The following is a 6,820-nucleotide window of genomic DNA, read 5'->3' as shown; positions in this document are numbered from 1 at the left end:
CATGTGCTGTCGTAGAAGTGTTCCATGACATTACCAAAATTATCATCACGGAAGTGTACACTTCCATGACGATAAATTGTGCGTCACAGAAGTGCTTTTGTCAAGGGTGACCGACACGTGGCATCCACCATAACGGAACGCCATTAAGCTATCAGGTCGGATTTTGGATCCGATAACCCGTTAACAGCCGTGACGAATGGGAAATTTCCACGTGTAAAATTCTGATTGGCCGAAGGAAACACGTGTTGCCTCACCGTTGGGACAGATGTCATCCACTCATTAGATAGGAGGCGCCTATAATAGGTCGACACGTGGCATGACCCAACAGTGGCCCATTCCGGTGAAAAAGGCCGGCCCAGTAAAAATTAGCAGGCCGGCCCATATAAGGCCTACTTGTGTCAGGTCCATTTAAGCCCACGGCCCATACGAGATGTGCCAATTCGGCCTGTCAACGGCCCGTTAAAGATTTGACACCATTGCAGCCCATCGTCAGTTCGAGCCTGTTAACAGCCTGCTATATATTTGGGCTCAATATTGGCCCGATGAGATTTCGGCCTGTTAACGGCCCATTTAATGGATGGGCCAATTTTCAGGATGTACATCTTTCGGCCTTTTAGCGACCCATTTAAATGTTGGGATAATTTCCGACCCAGTGTGTCTTTCAGCCTGTTGATGGCCCATAAATCTGATGGGCCATTTGTAGTCGGACCTAAGTTTCGGCCTTTTAGCGGCCCATTTAAGTGTTGGGCCAATTTCTGGCCCGGTGTCACTTTCATCCTCTTGACGGCCCATAAATCAGTTGGGCCATTTGTAGTTGGACCTGAGTTTTGGCCTTTTAGCGACCCATTTAAGTGTTAGGCCAATTCCCGGCCCTGTGTGCCTTTCGGCCTGTTAACGGACCATAAATGAGTTGGGCCATTTGTAGTCGGACCTTAGTTTCGGCCTTTTAATGGCCCATGCCCTTCATGGTCCAATACCAGCCTGGTTTCTCTTTCGGCCTGCTAAAGGCCCACAACACAGTTGGGCCGTTTATAGTATGACTTGACTTTCGGCCTCTTAGCGGCCCATGCTCTTCATGGTCCAGTACAAGCCCGCTGTCTCTTTCGGCCTGCTAAAGGCCTACAGTATAGTTGGGCCATATGTAGCCCAAACTTAGTAACGGCCTGTGAAATAAATTGGGGCCACCTGTTGCCCGCTTCGATGTCGGCCTGTTAACGACCCAGGAGGTAAGAGGGCCGACCATTAACTTTCGGCCTAGTAACGGCCCATTAACTTAATGGGCCCACTAAAGTTCGTTCATGTCTTTAGGCCAAATTAGATAATTTCAGCCCATTACGATGAGCAATTATGCACAGGACCAAAACCGATCAAGCAAAGGTACGACATATAGGGATTAACGTTGCACATCCAGCATATATTACAGGAAATTACATCCACTGGGTAATCAAAGATTGATGCCAGTGAGAATAAATGAGCAGAACCTAACCATCTACAACGTCACAATCTGCAACCTCAGCACAGATGACGCCCATAAGCATGTGGGCAAGTTCTTGCTGCTTTGCTACACTGTCTCTGAAAACATTGATCAGTTGTTGTGTCGCACGACTCTGCACCTTTGATTCATCCACCATTTCCATCATTGCTTCAGCCATTAATTGGTTCACAAACATACATTTATTCCGTTGCATTCGAGACAGAGGATACTGAACAGATTCAGATGGCGATTTTGGCAGGCTTGTATTATTGATAGTGGAGAGTGTCTCGACCACTGTATCATAACATAAATTAGGACGGGAACCAAACAGATTAATCATGAGTTATTGCCATATTACCTGGCCTAGATTTACTGGAAAGAAATAATGGGGTTGCATTGCTGTTTTCAGAATTTGTCTTCTTATCTTCAGCAGCCTGCACAAAATTAACACACTAGCATTGCTATCATTGGCCAAGTCAGATAATAGGAAAGCAACATTGACACAACGAACATTTGGGCAACTAGCCTACACCAAATTAACACAATATGGCACGGCTGTCATCAGCCAGGTAAGGTAATACGAAAGCAACATTGACATAATGAATGAATGGGCAACCAGAGAAGCACTACAATTCAGTAATGTGCGTGATATGAGATAGTACATTCATGTAGCTCAGTACGCAAAACTACCAGGCAGTTTTCCTTACAAAAATCAACATTGGCGCCTTTAACATTTTGCTACAACTAATTTTAGATCAGATAAGGGTTAGATTCACGCCGATTAACAAAATACATGCTGATGTAAAAATATAGTGATATACAACAGGTACTTACATCAGCATTGGAGCACAGAGAATTCCCGCAAGATATTTTCCTCGAATACGATCCCAATGGAGGAAGTCTTGTATCGTTTAACCTTATTTTCTAAAAGAGAGATGGGTAAGAAACATGTAGAAAATATGATCAGAATGCTATAAAATTTCATGATGCGAGGATACGCACATGCTTCTTAGAATGGAGTTTACATTCTTTTGCTGGACTGGAGCAGACTAGTTCTTTGGCCACTGGAATCTGCTTATTATCAATGGGACTTGGGTTTCTCTGTGCTGGAGCAGTATCTATGAAAAATGGAGTTGGTTTATTATCTCCTGGCGTTTGGATCTTTTGCAAAGACCTGGTTTGTAACCCTTCAGATTCTAACATAGCCATCTTCCCCTTGCATGCCTTATATAGAAGAATGATGATTCAGTTATAAAACATGCTACAATAGAGATGGAATAGGTACTGAAGAATAGAAAGGCATGCCATATTGACATGTATTCCCTCCATCCGGAAATAAATGGATGGGTCTAGGCGTATTTCAGTTCTAGATACATCCAGTTTTATCCATTTCTGTGACATTTAATCCGGATGGAGGGAGTATGATGTAAGAGCTAGGGATACGACAGGACAACACAGTAAAAAACACACTGAAAAACCCACTGCAGCACCAAAGTATTCAAACCCATTGATATGAGATAGTACACTCATGCAGCTCAGGATGCAAAACTACCAGGCAGTTTACCTTGCAAAAATCAACATTGTGGCCTTTAATCATACATTTTGCTACAACTAAATTTAAATCATATAAACATTTGATTCACGCCGATTAACAAAATACATGCTGATGTAAAAATATAGTGATATACAACAGGTACTTACATCTACATTGGAGCACAGAGAATTCCTGCAAGAATCTTTCCTCATAAACAATACCATTGCAGAAATTCTTCTATCTGTTAAGCTTATTTTCTAAAAGAGAGATGGGTAAGAAACATGTAGAAAATATCATCAGCATGCTATAAATTTTCATGTTGCAAGGATACACACACGCTTCTTAGAATTGAGTTGACATATTTTTGCTGGACTGGAGCGGACTAGTTCTTTGGCCACTGGAATCTGCTTATTATCAGTAGGAGTTGGGTTTCTTTGTGCTGGAGCAGTATCTATAAAAACTGGAGTTGGTTTATTATCTCCTGGCGTTTGGATCTTTTGCAAAGGCCTTGTTTGTAACCCTTCATATTCTAACATAGTCGCCTTCCCCTTGCATGCCTTGTATAGAAGAATGGTGCTTTAATTATAAAACATGCGACAACAGAGAGATGCAATAGGTACTGAAGAATAGAAAGGCATGACATATGGACATGTATTCCCTCCATCCGGAAAAAAAATGGATGGGTCTAGGCGTATTTCAGTTCTAGATACATCCTTTTTTATCCATTTCGGCAACATGTAATCCGGACGGAGGGAGTATGGTGTAAGAGCTAGGGATACGACAGGACAACACAGCAAAAAAACACTAGTTGAATGTAAAGCTGTATGCTAGCGGAATACGTACAGAAATAACTAAGGCAACATACACGTGTATGATTGGGAAAATAAGATGGCATTGCAACAGAGCACTAGAACAACACTTCAATGTAAAAAAACATGGTATGGTAGACAGATGAAGTACATACTGATGAATAACAATGCACAAGATATTCAGAAGCATGATGTCCAAATTAAGTAGATGGCATTGCGATAGAGTAGAATGATAGTACTTGAATTTGAAAACATGTTACCATGAATGGAATAGGTACTGAAAAACAGGAAGGCATGACATATTTACATGCATGGTCAGCATGCTAAGCACATGGCATTGCAACAGAGTAGATACACTCCAGGACATTATATGCATGTTGTACCCATATCACATGCCAAGTTAGAGCAAGGACCTTGTGGGGTGAAGAGGATTCATCATATTTCTGCAAGTCTTCTGAAGAACTGCCTTTACATGTTCCATCATATTGGGTATCATTGACATCAAGTTTATTGGCCTTTACATTGCTCCGTGAGGTTCTTGTGGATATATCAGTGTGTGAAATTATATCTGACATGCATGGAAGACAACTACTAGTTAGATTTATGTAATGAGTGCCTGTAGGAGACGACATAAATAGTAGGAATGGGGTTAACTAGCAGCAACAGGTCTCATAAACTAAAGGGAGAACACAAATGAAAGCTACAGAATATGTATCATTTGTACTCGAGATTAACTAGATGGCACACAAAAGTATTAAAGAACAACGTAGGTAATACTAGAAGTGGTATAATACTATATTCAGCAGCCTGTGGGATAGCATTGGCTGATGGATGATAACTTTGGAACAACATTACCTAAAGAACAAGTATCTTAGCTGAACTATGGAACAACGTTAACTCCTGAACAAGACCCGTAAGAGATCAGCATGAATATACAGTGAAATGTGATGATCTATTTTCCATGCTTAGATGAATAACAAAGCCATAAATGTTGCACACAAGTAAGATGAGGGTACAACCTATCTGGCTGCCATCCATAGGAGTGAGCATCATGTGCTAACTTGTTGATGGCCCTGCAGTTGTTGTGGCTGTCCATGTCGGGCAAGCGCATTCGATGTAGGGAACTGTTGAGTGGGGACTATAGCTCCCTTCTGGTGTATGCTTCCCTTGTTAGAGCAGCTACGGTGAGTCGGAGACGGTGTGTCTGAAGATGCAGATAACGCATAATGTTAAGAACGACATATCTCTTTGATCTGAAGAAATACACTAAGAGATCAACAGTAAGGTACGAGAGTGGTCACACGTCTGTTGACTGAAGACTAAATTGGGGTCACACGATTTTATTTTATTTTGGTACTGTCCGATCTACGTCGGATGGCTGGCCGTCTTGTGCCTCCCGGCTAACACTATTCGAAATCTTCCCCGAAGAGCCAGCGATCAATGGTAGAGCAGCCTGCCTCTGCCGTCCGTGGCCACGGCCAAAACCCCGCTCCCCGCCCCACCGCACTATCGTGGTTGCGCCGCCCCTGGGCCAATCCACATAGACTCACCGTCATCCAGATCTGGCGGCGGTAGTACCTTCAACCCACGCAACTCTAAAAGATAGCCATCTAAGCGCTACTTCCACGGTGAACTTGCGGCCCCGCACCCTTACGTTAGACACCAGCCAACCGGCATCCTAGGAGCTCCGCCGCCTCGAGGGGTGCTGCTTCCCATTGGGAATCGTTGGCCCAGAATAAAAATTCAGACAACTGACGCCTAAATAAAGTGATTTGAGATGAGGGTGCGACCTATCTGGCGGCATGGTGAAGTAGGCAGGTCCAGCTGCCGAGTCAGTGAGGCCGGTGTTGTTGAAGTGGCGACCGGCGGCAGGGAAAGAGCGATGTCACGACGGTCGACGGCTACGCAGAAGCAGCGCCAGGACTCTGGACGGATCCGAAGTTGGAGTCGCTCCAGCGCCGTGAACAACGACGGGGGTGAATCGGCTCCGGTATGGTTCACGCGGCCGTCATCGAGGCAACACCAGCAGCACAGAGTAAGAGGCACACGGCCCAGTGCACGACGGCAAATGGATAGTGTCTCCAGCATTAGGGAGGAGGGCGGCTGTGAAATTGGTGCGGTGGGGGGCCCCATGGAGGTGGGGCTGAGGTTTCGCGGCTCGGGAGAAGGGAGCTTCCCGGGGAGAAGGTTGTAAGAGCATATTTATCCCTAAGGTGTTTTGGTGATTGATGACAACGCGTTTGCGGACTAATTGTGTGCCTTGAGTATTCCAGACATTTCGTCACCAGGCACAAGACGGTCGGGTGCCCCTCGAAGACTGTTGAAGACGGCGTCTTTTCTACGTTTCTTTTTGGTGGATTTGAGTCGTAGGAAAGCCGTACTATTAAGAGGGGGTCCGCGTCGGAAAGGTTTGGGTGGAATCATCATGTACACGTCTCCTTCTTGTCCCCTCCTTTCCCTTGGAGCATCCTCCGCTTTCTCGTCGCCTTGTTTCTGGCTGCTGCGTTGGCTCGCGGTAGTACTGCTCCCAAGTGAGCGGTAGTACCGTAGGCACCAGCGGTAGTACCGTGCTGCAGCGCGGTAGTACAGCAGGTGCCCATTGTAGTACCACTCCCCTGGAGCTACACTACCGTTACCCACCAGGCTAGTACCGCTCCCTTGCGGTAGTAGGGGCGGATGTAATTTTTTACATCCGCGCCTACCACGGTAGTACCGCTTTCGCTCCGCGTAGTACCGTGCTATGTTGTCAGGCAGTAGTACCGCCCCTCTGCAGTACTACTGTGTCGGGTTTTTGCTTCTTCCGTTTCTTTGTGGAAGTAGGCACGGATGTTTCCTTCCCCCTGGCTAGGGGATTCCTGCCTTGCGGTAGTACCGCATGGGGGCGCGGTAGTACCGCGCTCGCGGAAGTACCGCCCTCAGCTCCTGTGTTTCAGATCTGACCTTGCTGTTGTTGGGGTTGCGACAGTACCGCGGGCCTGTACGGTAGTACCGCATGACCGTGCG

Source organism: Triticum urartu, chromosome 6A, assembly GCF_056163025.1.
Source record: "Triticum urartu cultivar PI428250 chromosome 6A, HENAU_Tu73, whole genome shotgun sequence".
NCBI classification, from domain to species: domain Eukaryota; kingdom Viridiplantae; phylum Streptophyta; class Magnoliopsida; order Poales; family Poaceae; genus Triticum; species Triticum urartu.
The sequence above is the reverse complement of the archived record's forward strand: the minus strand, read 5'-3'. Positions refer to the sequence as shown.